This window comes from Bubalus kerabau, chromosome 22, assembly GCF_029407905.1.
Source record: "Bubalus kerabau isolate K-KA32 ecotype Philippines breed swamp buffalo chromosome 22, PCC_UOA_SB_1v2, whole genome shotgun sequence".
NCBI lineage: Eukaryota > Metazoa > Chordata > Mammalia > Artiodactyla > Bovidae > Bubalus > Bubalus kerabau.
In genome coordinates this window covers 12,455,175-12,475,231 of record NC_073645.1, presented here as the reverse complement: position 1 = coordinate 12,475,231, position 20,057 = coordinate 12,455,175, and the positions used below count along the sequence as shown (strand labels likewise).

Genomic DNA, 20,057 nt, shown 5'->3' with positions numbered 1-20,057 from the left:
TATTGCCACCCTTAGAAAAACGGGCGTGGGAATATTCTTGGCTTCAGATCTTGTTCGTTTTTGTTTAAATGAACTGCTCAAAAAAATTTTTTTTTTTACTATGGCAAAATCTCCATATATTTTCCAACAGAGTTAGCCAAGAACACATCCTAAGTGGGAAGCATTACATTTGTTACCATTTAGCGCTGATATCACTTAAACATGCATGTGATTGCCGTACCCAGCAATGTAAATTCATGCTCATGGCACTGGATGGAGTGTCTTGGGTTCTCTTCCAGCTCTCAAGCACTTTCATCATGCTGTGACCTTGACTGAGTCACTCATCATTTTTCCTCTGGGCTTTCATAATGAGGCGAGAGATGAACAGAGATGACATGTGTAAAATACATGTTCTTTGAGGAAAGGGAGGGTGTTATATGAACTTAATAGTGAGGTGTGAATACTTGGCTTTGCATTTATATGCTGTATATCATTTATGGGAGATGTTAACTCCATCCTGATGGTTTTAAAAAATGAGATTAGCAGATTTTACTCTGACTCTTTTGCTAAAATACACGATCTTCTAACATAACGGCTCCCATTGCCTGCAGCCCCCCGAACTCTGCATTTAACTTCCTAGCATATGCTCATTTATTAAAAAGTAATGGGGTTTTTTTTCAAGTTCGCTTAAACCTTCTGCCTTTGTGTTTGCCAACCAAGCTTCAGAATGCTCGTATTTCAACAGCTGATCTAATATTATTTACTTACTTATGGATTCCTCAAGCTGCTATTTTCCTTATCTCTTCTGGTCTTTACTTAAAATCTCTGGACTCATTACATTAGAAATTCACAGTTGAGCAATACATCCCAGGAAAGAAGAGCTTAGGGACTTGTTTCCTGGAAATATTAACAGATCCTTGGTAAAGAAAGACTTTTCCACTAAAACTGATTAGTAAAATCAAGACCAGGAGATATTTTTGGCTCTGTTTTTCAGTGCACTGGGTAATGTTTTATTTCCAAGCATATTGATTAAATTTTACTGGTTTTTGTAGCCCAAAGATGCAGACTTAGTACTGTATTTTTTAAATGACCTCTCTTTGTTAGCTTAAGCCTGACATTTCCATCATATAACAGGTCTCAAAATATCTAGGATAGCACCAACATCAAAATATTTGATTGAGTCATAGGGATTAGTCAAAGAATGTGACCAATGAGTAAAGAAAACAACACTCAATTTACACTGCATCCTTATGTAACAAAATTGAGCAAATGAGATGTGAGAAGTGAGTTGGAACCACATCATGGGAAATATTGAGGACCAGGGTGATGAGTTTGGAATGTGTTATGTAGAAGGAGATCCTTTAGAAGCCTTGAGGAAGACAGACTATATTGTCTCATCTGCAAAATAACCTTGCCAGTATTAAGAATGGATTGAAAGAATAATATAAAGGAGGAAAGAAGACCATTAAGGAGCCATATTTTAAATGAGATCAAAGCTAGTCCAGTGACCCAGAGAATGAAGAGAAAGGGAGAGACTAGAGATATTTCAAAGGTAAAATGATCATATCTTAGTGACCAACCAAGTGGAGATAATAGGGATTTAAATGGTGAAAATGATAGAGACAAATGATCAATTAATGCATGTGAGTGGTATTAATGGAAAAACCAGTACTTCGAGGTCCCCTCTCTCGCCAATACTTTTTGATGGCACATTCAGTCTGAATTTATGGGATCTTTGACAATCTCTGCCTTTTTCATTTATCATATAACTTTGGCCTCCGTGACTATACTGCTGATCAGCTGATGCTGAAGGGAAAGACAGAGCCACAGGAGGTTTTGAAAACCCTAGTTCTTCCCTTATCTTCATTGCCTCAAGGCTGAACAAGGACAGGGCACCACTGTACAAAGAACATGGAGTCACTGAAAACACTCTGCCTTTTCTCCACAGCCTCTGAGCATTGGTATACTGGTGGAGACCTGCAGAACCTCAGAACCATAAACGGAGACTTCTCAGGCAGATGTATGGTTGCAAAAGAGCCTTCCAGAATGCTGAGCTTTACAGGTAAACTTAGATACGTTATTGATTGCTATTTGAATCCATATATCACTAGGTTAGCTTGACATGACATTTATAAATAATAAGAACTTTACAGTTTACCCTCAACTAGTATTGGAGAAATCTTCAGGGATGCAAAATTCAAAGCTAGCCAGTCCAAATCCAAGTCTGTGTTCTGGGCTGCCTTTCCATAGCTGAACTTGCTAATGGTATCATTTTCAAGGGCACTAACTGACTAGAGTTCCAATTTTAAAAAAAGATCTGCTATTGATAAAGTCACTTTTCAGAAATGAGTTTATGGTGTGCCAAAAGTAATAGCTGTTCTACATCATGAGAACTTTAAGTCACACACACACACACACACACACACACACACACAAATGGACAGTGAGTGACAGGGAAAAAGAGAGACATGTACCCCCTCTATGAAAGTGAAAGAAAGTTAGTTGCTCAGTCGTGTCTGACTCTGCTATACACTGCTTATATATGGAGAAGGCAATGGCACCCCACTCCAGTACTCTTGCCTGGAAAATCCCATGGACGGAGGAGCCTGGTAGGCTGCAGTCCATTGGGTCGCTAAGAGTCAGGCACGACTGAGCGACTTCACTTTCACTTTTCACTTTCATGCATTGGAGAAGGAAATGGCAACCCACTCCAGTGTTCTTGCCTGGAGAATCCCAGGGACGGGGGAGCCTCTTGGGCTGCCGTCTATGGGGTCTCACAGAGTTGGACACGACTGAAGCGATTTAGCAGCAGCAGCAGCAGCTTATATATAGTTCTGATTTTTGTAAGTTAAATGTAATGCTAGATTCCCCAGAGACTTTCAGTACTGTTTAAAAGAATACTGAAATGGGTCCTTTTATAAAATGAAAAGTTTTAATGTAGCCATTTTATTATTTACTGTTCATTATTTCAGATACGGATATAGCTGAGTAGTCCTAAAGCTTTATCCCTATGCATTCAGTATCCAAAAAAGCAAGTGTGATCAGTTGTGGCTCCAGAAAAGAATACACAGCCAAATTTTTAAATATGGTATCTGAAACTAAATGTTGTTTTAAACTTTAAGCCAATCCAAACGTGAAGGATGAACACTGGCTTAGACCTGGGAATATGACTGAGGTGCATCCAGTAACCTGGCAGGGGGTAGGATTTTTGTTTTCTAAATTCTTCATCCAGATGAACAACCTCCCAAATGACATTTCTGAGTTCTGATGTGATTGAATGTATTTGAGGGCAGCTACCCTTGAGGCTCATAAAAGAGGCAGTTAGCCTCTGACCAACTCTGACTAATACATATGGGGAGAACCCCAGAAAATAAACATACTTAAAGCTGTTTGCCCAGTAATGGATATTTGACTTACCCCCAGCCTTCTCTAATGCCAGCATAAGTGGTATTTGAAGAGCAAAGCACATTCCATTTTGATTCCAACGTTTGGTCTTATACCTTTTGACTAATGTTCCAAATTTTAGGGAGCAGCTTTACCATAGAGATCATCCCCAGAAGCTCTTGAGTTGGCCATTATTCCACTAAGGCAGCAGGTATTTCAATCTGCACAGAAAGCACAAAGGTTGCTGAGGTCAGCTAAGAGGAGCAAAGAGTTATACTGTATGAGCTGGAAACCAATAGCTGGAACCAACAGCTTAAAAGAGCAGTGGCTTCCTTTTTCCCTTTGCTGTGTGTGTGTGTGTGTGTGTGTGTGTGTGCACACCCATGCACATGTTAGTTGCTCAGTCATGTCTGATTCTTTGTGACCCCATAGACTGTAGCCTGCCAGGCTCCTCTGTCCATGGGATTCTCCAGGTAAGAATACTGGAGCGGGTTGCCATTTCCTTCTCCAGGGCATCTTCCCTACCCTGGGGTCAAATCCAGGTCTTCTGTATTGGCAGGCAGAAGACTGAGCCAAGAGGGAAGCCCACCTTTGCTCCATGCATGCGTGGGTGCTAAGTTGCTTCAGTTGTGTCCGACTCTTCGCAGTCCTATGTACTCTAACCCACCAGGTTCCTCTGTCCATGAAATTCTCCAGGCAAGAATTCTGGAGTGGGTTGCCATGCTCTTCTGCAGGGGATCTTCCCAACCCAGGGATTGAACCCACCTCTATTGCATTGCAGGCAGATTCTTTATTACTTAGCCACCAGGGAAACCCTGAGAAAAGCATGGGACATGCATAAACTTAAATGGAATATAAATAAAAGCAATGGTGTTGAAAAATATCTAATGTCATGGAAAGATGGTAAGTGAAATAAAGAAAAACACTTAAGCAAAAAAAAAAAAAGCTACCCCATACAGATGGTTTCATTCATTTTTATAGAATGAAATTAATCTATAGTTTGATATGTCTGTATATCTGTACCTATCTCTATAGCTATTCAATATTTATATATTTGCCTAGGTGGAAAAGTCTACCCAAAATTTTGAGCAATTATTTGAGGTTGAAGATTACTGGTGAATTTTTTTAGATTAATACATAGATTTTAATGTATCTGAAATGACTAAGTATATACTATACCAAACACATACATAACTTAAAAATTAAACCATTCTCTTACAAGCTGAATCAGATAGCTTTTTGGCCAGCTGGTTGACCTACCCAAAACACAAGAAACTGTTTCTTCTAGATCAAAAGATATTCTCATTCTCTTGGGACTCAACTCAGTTCCCGCATGACAACACCAATCCCACGCAGCCTGCCCTAATTCTGAGAAATCCAATATCTTTAGCACAGAGGCCCAGTAGCCATTAAACCAAGTTACAAGAGAGGAACTTCACTGACTTTCTACAATAAGCAATAATAAATTGTTACTCAATGTCATCTCTGAGAAATTTTTTGACATGGTGCAGCCTGAGACTTCCATATGTCAATGTTGGGTTTGGTTTAAATTTCAGATAGCTAAAAATAAGTCTTTCTCCTCCTTTTGGTTTTAAAGTGTAAGCAGATCTAGCTTTTGATGTACAAAGCTTATAAACGAAACAATTTGCTATCCCCACCCAAAGACAGCTAATGCAACTCCAGAAAGAAGGGTCTGTCTTTAACAGTTTACTCTACGTTCTAACTGTGGTTTCCGTAAGAACACACTGTATACAAACTTTGTTCCTAAGGTTATTTCTCTTGGTGCCAAATTGACTTCAATTCACAAAAATCATGTGGTGCATTCCCATGTAACTTGGATGTTTTTGTTCTAAAGAAAACAGAGGGTTTCTTTCCCTTCGGCAACTATTCCTGTTTATGGAAGATCCACTTCCACCCTGGGGATCATACTTAGAATCAGTTAGCAAATGTAGGCTTTATTCTTAGAAGACCTAGCAAAGCCTTTGACCCCAACTCAGACTATGTCCCATCAGTAGCAGACTGGTGGGTTGTCTTATAACATCATGGTGAAAAAGTACATGCTTTCCTACCAAAATCTAGGGTACCACAATCCCTGGGTTCCAATGTTGTCTCATCTTTACTATCTGCTTTACCAGGTTTAACCATGGGCCATATGTAAGCTCAATGTGTCCCAGTTTGTAAAATGAGTCTAATAGTATTACCTGCTTCTTAGAACTGTTGTGAGGTTTCAGTGAATGAACCATACAAGCATTTAGAACACATACATTTGGTGTGTGCTAGTAATAGGACTTGTAAGAGAACCATGTAAAGGAGACAGCATTTCTAAGCACTGTTTAGGATATTATCAGTGAAAGAAAGAGAGAGGGAGGAAGGGAAGGAGAGAGGGAAAAGAAGGAAGGAAAGAAGGAAGGCAGAGGGAATAAGGGAGGGAAGGAGGGAAGGAAGGAGAAAGAGAGGAGAGAAGAGAGAAAAAGAAGGGAAACAAAAGAGAAAAAAGGAAAGGAAAGAAAGCTTGCTTAATAGAATCATGACCATTTACAAAGTGTTCAAGAAGTTAAAAGTTCTGTTAACGAGCCAAGCACCCTTCTGCCTCTGGCCCTTTGAGTTGGCTTTTCCCCTTGACCAGCTGCCTCCTCTTTGAAATAGCTGCACGGTCCATTCCCTGACTTCCTCCAGGACTTTGTGGGAATAATAACTTCTCAGCGAAGCCCACCCTGGTCACCCATTTTAAAATTAGGCCCCCACCCCGAGTCCGACACTCTCCATCCCTCTGTTTTCTTTTCTCTACTGCATGTTTAACATTCTACATATCAATATTTTATTGTGTTTACTCTTCTGTTAAGTTCCAAGAGGGCAGAGATTTTTGTCTGTTTCTTGCTGCTGTGTCTTCAGCATCTACATAGTACCTGACTCATAGTTGATGCTCTATAAATATTTGTTTAGTGCCGAGAAGACCACCTACCTTAAAGAGAGGAAACTTCTTCTAAAAAGGAGGGTAATAAGAGAACAGACGGAGAAGGCAATGGCACCCCACTCCAGTACTCTTGCCTGGAAAATCCCATGGATGGAGGACCCTGGTGGGCCACAGTCCATGGGGTTGCTAAGAGTCAGACACGACTGAGCGACTTCACTTTCACTTCTCACTTTTATGCACTGGAGAAAGAAATGGCAACCTACTCCAGTGTTCTTGCCTGGAGAATCCCAGGGATGGGGGAGCCTGGTGGGCTGCCATCTATGGGGTCTCACAGAGTCGGACATGACTGAAGTGACTTAGCAGCAGCAGCAGCAAGAGAACAGACTCTGTATGATTTCAAAACCTTTAGACCATGAAATGCTTGTACCTTGTTTGATGTCTTTGGATATGTCCCAGTGTCTCCTAGTTTGTAGTCTATGGGAACTTGAATAGAACTTGTAATCCTACTGTTGTATGAAAATTGTATAAATCTTAATTATGTTGAATTGGTTCATGGTGGTCTTCAGGTCTACTAGATCCTTCTACTTCTCTGTATATTCATTCCATTAATTTTTGAGAGTTTGATATTGAAACTACAACTAAAACTCTTAATGTATCTACTTTAAAAGTAGTTGTAATACATAGTGTAATTATATGTAACTTTGTTCTGTATTTTCCAATTCTCCTGTAAGTGTGTTATCATACTTTCATATCTGAAAACAAAGAAGAAAACGATAAAAAGGAGGAGTGGATATGGTAAACTTCAACTCAGGGTTCCCAAGCAATCTGTGGAAAATCACAGGGGGAGTCCTACACCTTGGGGGTCTCTCCTGTCATAAAGGCCCTGATGGAGGTTCTAAAAGGGACCAAGTGAAGTAGAACCATGAGCTGGATGTCAGGGGACCACACTCCAGTCCCATTGAGGCCCCACACCATCAAGTCACTCCAGTTTCCCTCGAATCTAAAACGAGAACCAAGTGATCGGTCAAGGCTCATTTGGATGTAAAACGGCCGTGTTTCTGTGAGTAGAGGTGATTGGATCCGCATTTATTTAATGGCCATGTGCTCAGACTACTTCAGTCGCCCTTATCAAAGCCTGACTGGAGTCAGCAATGCCAGCTACATTTTCCATTTCACTTGTGGCTACAGCGTCCGGGTGATGTATGTAGAGAGACTGCTCCAAGAATCCCAAGAGATGTTAATTATTGTTTTGTGTAAGCTCTCTCAGGAAAACCATAACAGAACTTTTTCAGTTTGATTCAGTGACTGACAAATTTAGAAATAAAATATCCTTTGCATTTCTCTTCGTTTAAAAACAATTGGATAAAATTTTCTATGAGAAAAGAAAAATGGCCTCTCTTCCTTTCCCTGACAGAAGCAAAGTATTAGTTTATAAGCAATAGTGGCAGAAAGGGACCTGATGACACTTAGCATATAAAAATTCTCTGGGCAGAGAGAGAAGGTCATGTTGCCTCCAGCTTTCAACTGCTGAGGCAATACTAGCGTTTCCACTTCCTGTCTGGGTTTTCTGGTCTGTTCTGGGAAATGGAAGGCCCACAGGAGATCTAGATTTTATCTTCTCTCCTCATCTGCCCCTTGAGATAGAGATAAGATTTGGCTTGAATCTCTGGTGCAGAAGCTCTTCAGATTTCTGTGAATTCTTGGGTTGGGCATGCCTACGGTTACTTTTATTTCTTAGGGTTCAGTCTCAGCTGCTATAATAAAAAGATTCAGAACAGCAGTGGCTTAAACAAAGTAGAAGTTTATTCTCTCTCAAGCAGTGATCCAGGGGTTGCCAGAGTAAGGGAGGTAAAGACACTCTGCCATTTTCAATGCGTGCGCTTGAGCTCAAGGGGACTGGTCCAGATCTTGCTACCACATCTGCATCCCAGGCAGCAGGAAGAGGGAAACGACGTGCAGAGTTCACACTCGTGCCCTACAAAGGCATGATGCAGAAGTGGTGCTCTTCATATCTGTTCATATCTCATTACCTAGAAATTACTGCATTGCACAACTGGCTTCAAATGCAAAACAGGCTCAGAATTGCATTTGTTACCTAGGCTGTCATAGGTCTCACTCCAGACAGGACATTCTGTTAGTCAAGTGAGGAGAGAATGGTTGGTGGAGGACAACCAGTAGTCTCTGCCACGGTCCCCATCTCCAACCACTCCAACATTCACTCACACCCTTTATCCCATAAATATCATGGGACATATTGCCCCACCCCGAGGGATTCAGTCTAATGTTCCATCTGGTTGCTGTTTCTAGCTTCAAGTTTGGGCTCTGTCCAACAAGGAGAGATCTTTCCTGTGGTCTAGATGCAGCTCCTTGGGGCTCACTACTAAAGTCCTGTCTGCCTCTTTCACACAGACACACACACACACACACACACATACCCTATGGACAGTGGCAGAGGAGAAACTAACAGATGGCAATTTAAAACTCCCATGAGGAAAAGGGAATATGGGAAAACACAGCAGCCACTTGTCCACAGCAATGACCCAAGTTCCCCTCCCCGGACTAAATAAATATCCTTGGTGTGATCCTGCTCCTGCCCACTGTGAAGATCTTCCTTCTTTCTTAAATTGAAATGAGTGGCAAAGAGCAGACCTTCCTTGGGAGCTGTACAGCTTTAGTAACTCACTTCCTGCTTGGGACATATCTAGGGGATTAGGGTTGTTCTGGGGAAGGAAAGAATTACAGGCTTCTGGCTACTTGGTTCTAGCTGATTCCATGTATATGTAACTATGGCCAAAGAGCTCATTCAGACTTGTGTTTTTTTAAACTGATCTTATATTTACTCATCTTTGTGCTCCCCTCCCCACTCTCTCTTTCTAATTTTGGCTCCCTTGAAATGATCTGCAACAATAGGTTTCAGTGGAATAGCAAAACCCTTCATCAGATTTTGGCTTCTGAATCAGCTCCCATATCTGGACAAGAAGTCTTACTGGGACACAGTTGGGAGGTCTGAGGGCTATAATATTATCACCTGCTAAGGCTGCCCCTTAAAACATGAGTCACCTTTTGTAATTCATTCGCCTGAGGTCATCAGCGTATAAGTAGCAAAATGTTTGTTGATTACATCAACATTCTGCGTTTTCCCAACCAGTTTCACTAAAATTTCTGGATTTCATACCATCCAGTTTATCTTCCCAAGACTTCACTGTAGACAATTTTCCTGAATAGTTTGCCATCACATAGCCAGAATCCCCAGATTTCTAGTTTGCAATGTTTTTCCTTGCTTCCCACTACCAGGTCACCAAGCCACTTATTTTTGGCTTTGTTACGGTAGCACCCCACTTCTGATTGCAAATTCTGTGTCAGGTAGGATATAACACAAGCTGCTATCACAATAAAACCCAAAATGCAGTGACCTAAACAGGACACATTTATCATATTTTAACAATTTTAAAATATTGTTTTCACTTTTAAGCAATTCTGAAATGGGAATGTGCCTTATCATTAATTGTATCTTCAGGTTGTGTCATAGCTTGATTGGCTATGTGTGTTTTTCCTCTTGAGGCTATATGAAATAATAGGGTTCTTGCAACTGATGGCATCTCAGATTGGATCTCTCTCTTTCACAGAACAGTCCAAACATTGACAATCCAAGATGAATAGAGCAGTTCTAATGATCCTTAATGTGAGACTCCCCTATTTAGGTTCAAGGTGGCTACTCCAATTCTTCCATCACTTACTGGCCAACAAAAATGAGGAAGGACTTAGGGAAGTGCATGTTCATTTCTTTTAAAGACACAACTTAGGAATACTACATATTATTTCTACCCCAGCCATTAGCCATCCATTAATCATATGTTCAGTCATAACTCCAAAAAAAAAAGTCTTAGAAAGTAGTCTCTATCTGGACAAGAATGCGCCCAGCTAAAACTCAATTGGTTTTTTAATGATAGGAAAGAGAAAGAATGGATGTTAGGAATGAACTAACTGCCTTTCCCATACCTCTGCTTCCAAATTCCTGTTTCCGCAGTTTATCTCCCAACTCATTATTTATCAACCCCAATCAGTACCTTGATCCCCCAAATTCCCTCCCCCAGGCACTTTGTATTTGAGAGGTTGATTTTATGAAGCCATGGCTTTGGGGAGGCAAGATTTCCATCACAACAATGACAGCAACTTCAAGCTAGATAGTAGACATCCCTCTTGTCTTCCTGCAACCCAACCGACTGCAGGCTGGTACCTTTTCCAGTCTGATCGTCTCCTCTCTCCTCACCCTCTGTGCTCTCTTCTGACACCACTCTCTCATATGTCAGTCCATGTCCAGTGTAAGGCAAGTCTGCTCTCCCCTCCCTTCCCTTCAGCCCTTTAAACCTATGCCTTCTGAGCCTCCCTTTTATCACTAACAGCATCAAGGATTTTTCCTAAATAGACACCTTTCCCCAAAAGAATTCCGATGGAGTCACCTGTAAAGACAATAACACTACCATAGTGCTTCAAAAAGCCTGTTGGGAACCCAGGGAAGGATATCAAAGTCAAGGCCAGATGCTTGAAATTCTACCAGATGTCACCTGACACAAATCTAACATGGAAAAAGTGGGATTCAGGAAATCCACAGAACTGAGCATTCTCCTAAAACGTTGTGTGTCATTTTGAGAACAAGTCCACACAATGATATTTATTTTCTGCCTTGTTAGCCCTCTAACAATATCATGTTCTTTATTTGTTTGCCAGTTTCCTCACTGAGCTTTTTAGCAGTATCACCACCATCCACACATTGACGAGGGTATCTGCTCAGCTGTAAAAGCCATACAGTTCTTCCTTAGATGCCAGTAATGAGGAATTGATGTGCCCCAGCTCCAGAAGGCTGCCATTTATCCTTCCCCTGGTCTTTCTAGTGCCTGACTTCCCTGGTGGCTCAGAAGGTAAAGAATCTGCCTGCAATGTGGGAGATCCGGGTTCGATCCCTGGGTCAGGAAGTTCCCCTGGAGAAAGGAAAGGCAACCCACTCTAGTATTCTTGCCTGAAGAATTTCATAGACAAAGGAACCCAGAGGGCTACAGTCCATACGATTGCAGAGTCAGACACAAGTGAGCAACGAACTTACACACATGCCAGCTATTTATAGTCTCTTTCCTGGTGCCTGGGTATCTGTTATTCATGTTCTCTTTCCCTCCATTTTATTTGAACTGAAAACATGTCTGTTGATGCTGGGATTAATATGCACAAGATTCATCCAGTGTGGGACCTGATACCATCAATGCTTTCCATCCAGCTTTCCCAGCATCTGTAGCTCACACTACCAGGCTTGGGAATTCCAAGTAGGACAGAACTCAGATCCTGCCAGCCTATGAGCACAGACATAGGGGGTTCTAGCAGCTTCCAACAGTGATGTGTAACACTGGGCATCCGAGAGGTGGTGAGAATGTGGCGGCCTCAAGCCATTCATTGTCAATCTCCAGATTTGGGTCAGTTCCTGTAATGGCTGAATCACACTGGTAACATCCTCTTTTAATAAGAAGTAGACTTTTCACATTTTGCTTTCATGGAATTATATGTGAATACCTCATATGGTCAAGAGAAAGCAGTTCTGCACGCCTATATTTAAATGCTGCAAATAATTCCTGCTTGCTCTAATTCTATCCAGATGTGGATACTCCATGCCCATGTAAATGAGATGGCTGGCTTTCTTTTCGGCCTTGTCGAGAATCTGCATTCTGACTCACACAGGAAAAAAAAAATGGAAAGAATGTGCGGCAACTACACGCAAGACATGCTATTTTAATAGTACCAGCTCTGTTGAAGGGAAAATCAGTGCTTTTGTGCTGCAGACAACAGCATTTGCATTTTGAGGGGCTAGACATCACAGCTCAGTAAGGACCGTGCCCCCCATGGCCTTTCATCCCGGGTGTCAGCTTTTTCTGTGGTTGGATTTCTCCTTTGGGTTCTAAGTATTCTTGACTAGGAGCCACATCTGTTCTCTGCCCCCAGCCTGGCTGCGGTGACTTTCTAAAAGGGAAGAATTATTTTGAGATAATGGGTCCTCTGTCATGCCTACAGCATTTTTCCATTCTGTGCCTCTCTCTCTCGAGCAGTGAGCAGCAGTCAGGCAACTGCGGGCACCCAAAACCCAGAACACAAAAAGCGATTCACACGGCCCATCGTGTTTTGTGTTCCACAGAGTGTCTCCTTTAAAACACAACTCACCAAAGGCCCATTTCACAAAACTGGGCTCTTACAAAATGGAAAAAATAAAGAAAGGAAAAAAGCATTCGTTCTCATTTTTTACATTCTTGAGTCATTTACTGATGGACCTTTGGATAAGCTGGTTCCATAACTGACAGAATTGAATCAATCTTCAATCCACCTTCACCCCCATCTCATCCTTCCTGCTTTGAGACAGCAGGGGGAAGAAAACCCACAGATGGTGGAGGTGCCTGGAGGCACCAGGAGTAACCACCCTGCCTTTCCTCAAGATGGCCTCGAAGCAGCTCCACAAGGCTCATCCAGCTCTGCTAGAAACCCAGCCCCTTACCACCATCTCAGATGCCACCACAGCCAGTCTATGACTTTTGACATGTGTATTCATTTACCCTGAACTAAATGTGAGCTGAGAGATGAAATTCAGAATAAATGGGATCAATCACCACTGGGACTATCATTAACCATAAATTCCTTAGAACAATAAAACTACATTACACTGACCAAGTTCGTACAGTTTACAGAGTGCTTTTTAGGCAACCTCATGCTTGATCCTCGTGGGCGTTCTCTGAGGCAGGCAGGGCAAACTTACTACTCAGGTGTTCCAGGTGAGAAACAGAACACACAGGGAAGCATGTTAACCCCCCAGGATATGAGAACTCACAAGAGAAAGAGATGAACTCAGCCCAGGGCTTCTGTTTTCCTGCTCCCAACTATTTTCACCACATTTTAAACAGACACCCCTCCCAGAGTCACTATCTCTACCTTCCAATTGTCTAACTCGGTAGTGTCCCAGAGAGGGCCGTTTATTTGGGAACAGGGCACCCGGCTGTCCCAGTTTGCCTGGAGTCTCAGTGCTAAAAGCAGGACTGTCCTGAACAAACCAGGACAGTTGGTTCTCACCACAGGCAGGACCTCCAGCCCAAGTGGGGCTCATAATAGCCACCGATGAGCAGATGCCATTCTCAGACCAAGTGTGCTTCTTCCCTGGGGATGCCTCCAGCACATGCTTCCAGAGGATGGAGAAATCCAAAGGGCCCGGGCTTTTGAAAAAACATACAGGAATCCTTCAGCAGCCCTGTCCTCTGAAAGCACCAATGCCAGACTATTCACAGAGCAGTGACTCGGCTCCTCAGAGTGTGTCCATCACAAATAACGCTGAACCCATTTTTTCTGTGCTGTCAGAGAACTTCCCTCCCACCTGGCTGGACTGAAGCCCTGGGACAATGTATGACCACTGGGCAGATTGAGTAGGAAGTGAAAAAATAAAAAATAATAAGACATACATTTGTGAGTTTCCCCCCCAATGACCCTGAGCATCTGGTAGCTGAGTTACTCTACCAAAGAGAGGACTGATGCTAACATTTTTGTGTAACATCTGTACTCAAAACAGAACAAGCCCTCTGTGCTCTAGGCTTTTGATGCTAAAGCTAGCCTGATGTCAAGCCAAGTGTGACAATGGGTATCAAAATCCCTTAAACATGCTTCAAAGAATTTTAGCTTAAGAAAACAATCAGGGACATGTAAATTAATATGCATATTATTAAGATCATCAGAGCAGGAAAATCCTCTTGCCATGCTACATTTGCTGCTGAGGGTTCAGGAAGGTCTGAGTATGTTTGGAGCACCAATAGGGCTGGCTGCAAGAGAACCTGAGCTGTGTTTCCTGTTGGGGATCAGAAATAGCCAGTAATTGGGAGATTGGGATTGACACATTCACACTACTGATACTATGTACAAAATAGATAACTAATGAGAACATCTTGTATAGAGAAGGAAAGTCTATTCAGTGCTCTGTGGTGACCTAAATGGGAAGCAAATTCAAAAACACAAGGATTGTGTACATGTATATGCATATGCATATGTATATGTATATGCGTATGTATATGTATATGCTTATGTATATGTATAGGTAGGCTGCAGTCCATGGGGTCGTCGGCTAAGAGTCAGACACGACTAAGCGACTTCACTTTCACTTTTCACTTTCATGCATTGGAGAAGGAAATGACAACCCACTCCAGTGTTCTTGCCTGAAGAATCCCAGGGACGGGGGAGCCTGGTGGGCTGCCGTCTCTGGGGTTGCACAGAGTCAGACACTACTGAAGTGACTTGGCAACAGCAGCAGCATGTATATGTATACGTATTGTGGGCTTCCCTGGTGGCTCAGTGGTAAAGAACGTGCCTGACAATGCAGGAGATATAGATTCAATCCCTGGGTTGGGAAAAATCCCCTGGAGGAGAAAATGGCAACCCACTCCAGTATTCTTGCCTGGAAAATGCCATAAACAGAGGAGCCTGGAGGGCTACAGTCCATGAAGTCACAGAGTCAGACATGACCTAGCAACTGAGCACAAATACATATATGTATATCTATATGTATAACTGATTCACTTTGCTTCACAGCAGAAACTAACACAAGATTGTAAAGCAACCATATGCCAATAAAAATTAATAAAAGCAAGCAAGCAAAGCTTGTATGGGGCACTGGTCAAGTGGTACAGAAGTCCAGATTGAGGGAAGTGAAAGAGGTGAGTGAGAGACTGAAAAGCATTCTTGGAAGCAGGTCAGCCAGAAGGAAGAAAGCAGGCAGGTCAAGGTTAGCTGAGGAATAAAGGCTTGCACCTTCAAGGGATATAGAGATGCTAGGCAGAATGAAAGTTATTACCTTTCCTCTACCCCCACCCAGTTATAGAGGCATATTTGAGACCCAGGAAGAGGCTAGGCAAGAAGGCAAAACTGAGAGAGTAATTTCACTAAACTCTGCAATACTCTGGGGCCCAGGGAACACCACCCTGGAAACCTTTGGGAAGAAGGCAAGTCATGTGGATGAAAGAGTTGTCCTGCCTATTCAATCACAAGACCCTGCACAGCTTTGCCACCACAAAGCAGTCACTGGCCAAGAAATACTCTGCCTGGAGCAGCAGGAGAGGCTGAAGTTGTGCCTAAGCCATGTAGAGGGGCCACCCTAAGTTCCAAGGCAACTGGACTACAGAAGAGACTGAGCACAGCCAATCAGCTTCCAGGGATGCAAGGAATATCCTGGGGACTTTGAGGGGTGTGGCTGGAATCACAAAATTGGGATTAAACATCATTCATGATACAGCATAGCAAATGTCCAATGTAAAATGTGGGTTATAGAAGGGAGAACATGGTTATCTGCAGAAATGTTATGTAGGCATTAAAAATGGTACTCAAGTATACTATGTACAGAAAAGTATTCTGATATATTACATTTATAAAAAATTTAATGCATATATGTATATGATATTAATACAGTACACACAGAAATGCATACAGATGTCTCAGGCAAATAAAAGTAATCATCATCACCATCATCATCTTCAAATTTATCTAACTCCCCTTTTAGAGTCTAATTTCCTTGGGGAAAGAAATCTTTATCTGTCTTGTTCACCTTGATACCATTGCACTTAGAAGAATATCTGGCTTATAGTACGCACTTGGTAAATATTTATCAGGTAATTGATGGCTGTCACAACACAGATTCTTATCAGGATAATTCCTAGAAATTAGGCCCTTTCAAAATATTCCTCCATAATTTTAGAAAGTTTTCCAAGGATTGTCTTATGTATCCCACCATCAGCATCTCCCAGCATTCAGCATGCTGGTCCCCTTGTCAATGTCCTCTGACCACGAAACTTCAGCTGTCACCATTGCGTTCAGTCAAAACCTCATCACCTATGCCCTGGATTGACTTCCAATAGTTAAACAGCCAAACTACTACCAGGTTTAAGTCAGAGGTTGAAAAAATGTCCCCCTCTCCAATTCTGGACCTTCCTTTGTCACTAGGGCCCAGAGGAGCTCTGTTTGGGCCAGAGACTGACTGTCTCTCTTGACTTCTGTGATTTTCTGATTTGGGGCCCTCATTCTTCTAACCATAAATGTTCAAATCCAATAAAAGACTTAGGCAGGGATAAAATACTATATTGTTCATCCCAGCCTTTCTGCTTTCCTCATTGGTCCAAACTCCTCCCATCTCTACCGTGATAAAACAAAACTCCCCTTGCATTATAATGTGCAAATAGACTCCAAGGAAAGGGAGAGATGGGGCCACATTTTTAGCACTTACTGCATCTGGTCCTCAGCTCAGCCAGTCCAACAAAACTCAAGGTGGAATGGAGAGTTAGGGACAGCAGAGTTCCGAGGGCTCATAAACAACAGTCTTCTTTTCCTGCTCAACCTAAAAGACAAAGGCGAATGAAGACTCGACTTTCACTTTTCTTGATGCAAGGCTGAGCAAAAGCTAATTCTCGTATATTGTGGTTTACATCAGCTGGTAAACAAATTTCCTAATCGTGGACTCCTAACCAGCATGATTTAACCACCCAGCTTCCCCAGCGAGCTCCCGTAGACTTACCCCTGAGCTTGCAGCATGACTGAGAGCAAGTGGGCCCACACGTTCCTGGCAGGGGCACACTCCAACAGAAGGAGGAGCTGGGCGCTTCATACCTAATTCCTCTCCCAAACTTGCCAGTCCAGAGACATCCCCTCTCCCCAGGAGTCAAGCTGGGGATAGGAATGAGAGTCTAGGAGTGTTATAGCCAGAGGTGGGGGCAGGGTGGGGAGCTGTTCCTCACCATGTAAAGCAATGCCAATAATAGGAAATAAATTTCCCCCGACAACAGAAATATAGAGTTATAGGAAATCTAAAAACTCTAGGTCAACTGTTTTGATTCCCAGGTCATGAAATTATGATTTTTAGTTTCCTCCATGAATGCATTCTGTGTGTGTGTGTGTATGTGTGTGTGTGTGTGTATGAAAATGTGTGTGCATATGTATATATGCAATTTGTTTGAAAAATTGGAAAAGAAAAATAAATAAAATTGGAAAAGAAAAGGAATCATTCAAGGTTATAGTTCAAATAAAATGAAGGAAAGAAAAAGAAAGAAAATCTCACTTCCAGACAGTAACTGAGATGACCATGAAATTTTCTTTCTCTTTTCTTGATTTTATTTGAAATATAATCTTGAATAATTAACTCAGCTACTGTCTAAAAGAAACACAGACCTTGACAACTGATGACATTGCGTCTGCATTGGTGGCCCACTCTTATCATGGAAATGAACTTTAAGCCTCAGGTGCAGGGAAGAAAGATTGTTCAGAAAATTGCAGGCTAAAGACTAGACATCCAGCAAAACTATGTTCACTGATGCTCTCCAAAGACATGAAGAGGGCCCACTGATCTCCTCTAACCAGTTATTGAAGATTCCAAGAAAAAAAGACTGTAAACCCCTAGAGAGATGCTTCTTGGGTATGAGGATGTGAGGTTGTTGGTGCGGAGGGGCAGAAACCTGAAACAGTGGAATCAGAAGCTCTGAGCTGGGACAATCCTTGGGGAAGGGAGAGAACCTGGTGTTCAGCCATCTAAATTCACTGTTGAAGAAAGAACAAATGGAATGCAAAGTGATACGATGAGTCTTCCACAATTCTTTAGTAGCATCAAGGCATCTTCCAATTTTCTTTCCCCTTTTTTCAGTGAGAAATGATAAATGTCAGGTGGCCAAGAGTAGAAGAATAGACATGTTAAGAATCAAATTGTAAGAAAGTGTCTGGTCTTAAGAACACTCCTCTTCATAAAAGCAACCAGGTGGTCAATGCAGTTTGCAGGACCCACACAAGAGAACTGAGGAATAATGAATTATAGCGTGTTCCCAAAATGTGGTCAGTGGGCTCTACCTCCATGGGACAGAAACAGGTCTGATGTGGGAGAAGAGGAGGGAAGAGTAGCTGAGAAAGATGGGGTTGAACAACATTTTAAATGATTTCTGATTGCTAATGTGTTTGTGAATTTGTATCTCAAATAGCTTCAACCAATGAAACTTTCCATACCTTGTAGGACTAATGATGGATAGATATAATTTGGATAATGTTAGGATAGAAGGCCATGGCCTTAGGCAAAACCCTTAATTTATTTGCAGCAGAGGTGCAGCCTAAGGTGTCCATGGCTGTTGCCCTCAGTCCTGTACCAAGTCTTTCTTAAGATAGTTAGATATTCTACTCAGGAATGTTCCTGAACAGTAATCTGCTATTTGAGAACCACATGTCTGTTTATTTTCATGTTGCTAATTTTCTTGCTTCATCATCTGTGATTCAAAAATTCTTTTTTCTGCACTGTAAGAGATAATGAAATATCTTCCTTAAAACTCCAGCCTTCTTTTGATCACAAGCTTCTCTTTTGATGGACTATGGCATGGTGCCAAATAAAGCCAGGAAGAAAATCAGTAATGCCTGATAGAGGAGCCTCGACAGGAAACAAATCAAACCACCTCAATCTGAACAGTATCTGGTCAATCACTTCTAAATGACAGCGCTGCAAGAAAGTACAAGCTATTGATTTGGGGCTGCTTTTATATTAAAAAAAAAAAGTTCCTTTGTCAAATTGGAGTTTCAAAAGGCATCTGTGTCTGGGATAAAGCAGGTGCCTTTAGATATCACTTGGAAGAGAAGTAGGTGGCAGGGCTTCCCCAGTGGCACAGCGGTAAAGAATCCACCTGCAATGCATGAGCCTCGGAAGACACAGGTTTGATCCTTAGGTTGGGAAGATCCCCTGGAGCAGGGCATGGCAACCCACTCCAGTATTCTTGCCTGAAGAATTTCATGGACAGAGGAGCCTGGCAAGGTTATAGGCCATGGACTTGCAAAAAGTGGGACACAGCTAAAGCAACTTGCCATGCATGCACTCAGGAGGCAAACTAAAGATTGTATATAAATATACAATCTTGTATGTGGATCTTGCTATACATAGGCTATTTTCTTAGCAGTTCCCAAATGTATAATAAAGAAATAAACTAAAATTTTATCTAAATTATTATCAGGAGCTGCAGAGCCAGTAGCTAAATCTAGATACCAATAAAAGTCAAAGCCAAAGAAATAATTGTTGCTGTTGTTTAGTCATTTAGTCATGTCCAACTCTTTGTGACCCCATGGACTATAGCCCTCCAGGCTCCTCTCTCTATGGGATTTCCCAGGCAAGAATCCTGGAGTGGGTTGCCATTTCCTGCTCCAGAGGGTCTTCCCAACCCAGGGATCGAACCCGAGGCTCCTGCCGCATCTCCTGCTTCATAGGCAGATTAAAGAAATAATACATATACACAAACTTGGTCAAGAGAGTAAAGAATGAGTGTCACTGAGCCCATGAATGACAAAATACTTTTCTTTGTTTCAAACCTACCTCTAGGTACGGGAATATTCATTTTGAATGTGACTAAAAATGTACGTAGAGCAGTCTTGCTGAAGTTCTTAAGCCATCCAAACCATCAGATGCATGTCACTTCTAGTGAAGGCAATTGAAAACTTAGAATATGCAGCCTTTGATACGAGATCCTTTTCTTCTGCAAGAAAATACCACAGTGCCCACCCCTAGACTAAACGGTCAGCTAGTGGTCCTACAGAGAGAAATCAAGGCCAGTGACTTCAGTAGCCACAAAGAGGTGTAATTATTGATTGTGTACAATTTAGATTAAACTCTGGCACATCTGCAGTCGGGAGAACAAGTAGCAAACTATTGTAACATACGCCTCTAGCTTCACACTCGTTTTTAAAAATTTTTGTCTTATGTTCTTTAAGT

The 20,057-nt window shown here is 42.0% G+C and overlaps 1 long non-coding RNA gene across 3 annotated transcripts in view; it reads right to left on the bottom strand.

Annotated features, from left to right (window-relative positions):
- Window positions 1-20,057, bottom strand: part of LOC129636776 (uncharacterized) — a 200,126-nt gene that overhangs the window by 49,664 nt on the left and 130,405 nt on the right. Inside the window, exons 5-6 of one of the 3 annotated variants that reach the window (XR_008707109.1) lie at window positions 16,560-16,670; window positions 8,115-8,252 (exon numbers count right to left, since the gene is read on the bottom strand). The exons of the other annotated variants lie outside the window; for them this stretch is intronic. This is a non-coding gene — a long non-coding RNA (uncharacterized LOC129636776). Of the gene's footprint in view, window positions 1-8,114; window positions 8,253-16,559; window positions 16,671-20,057 lie in introns of those variants that run through there. 3 annotated transcript variants of the gene reach the window in all.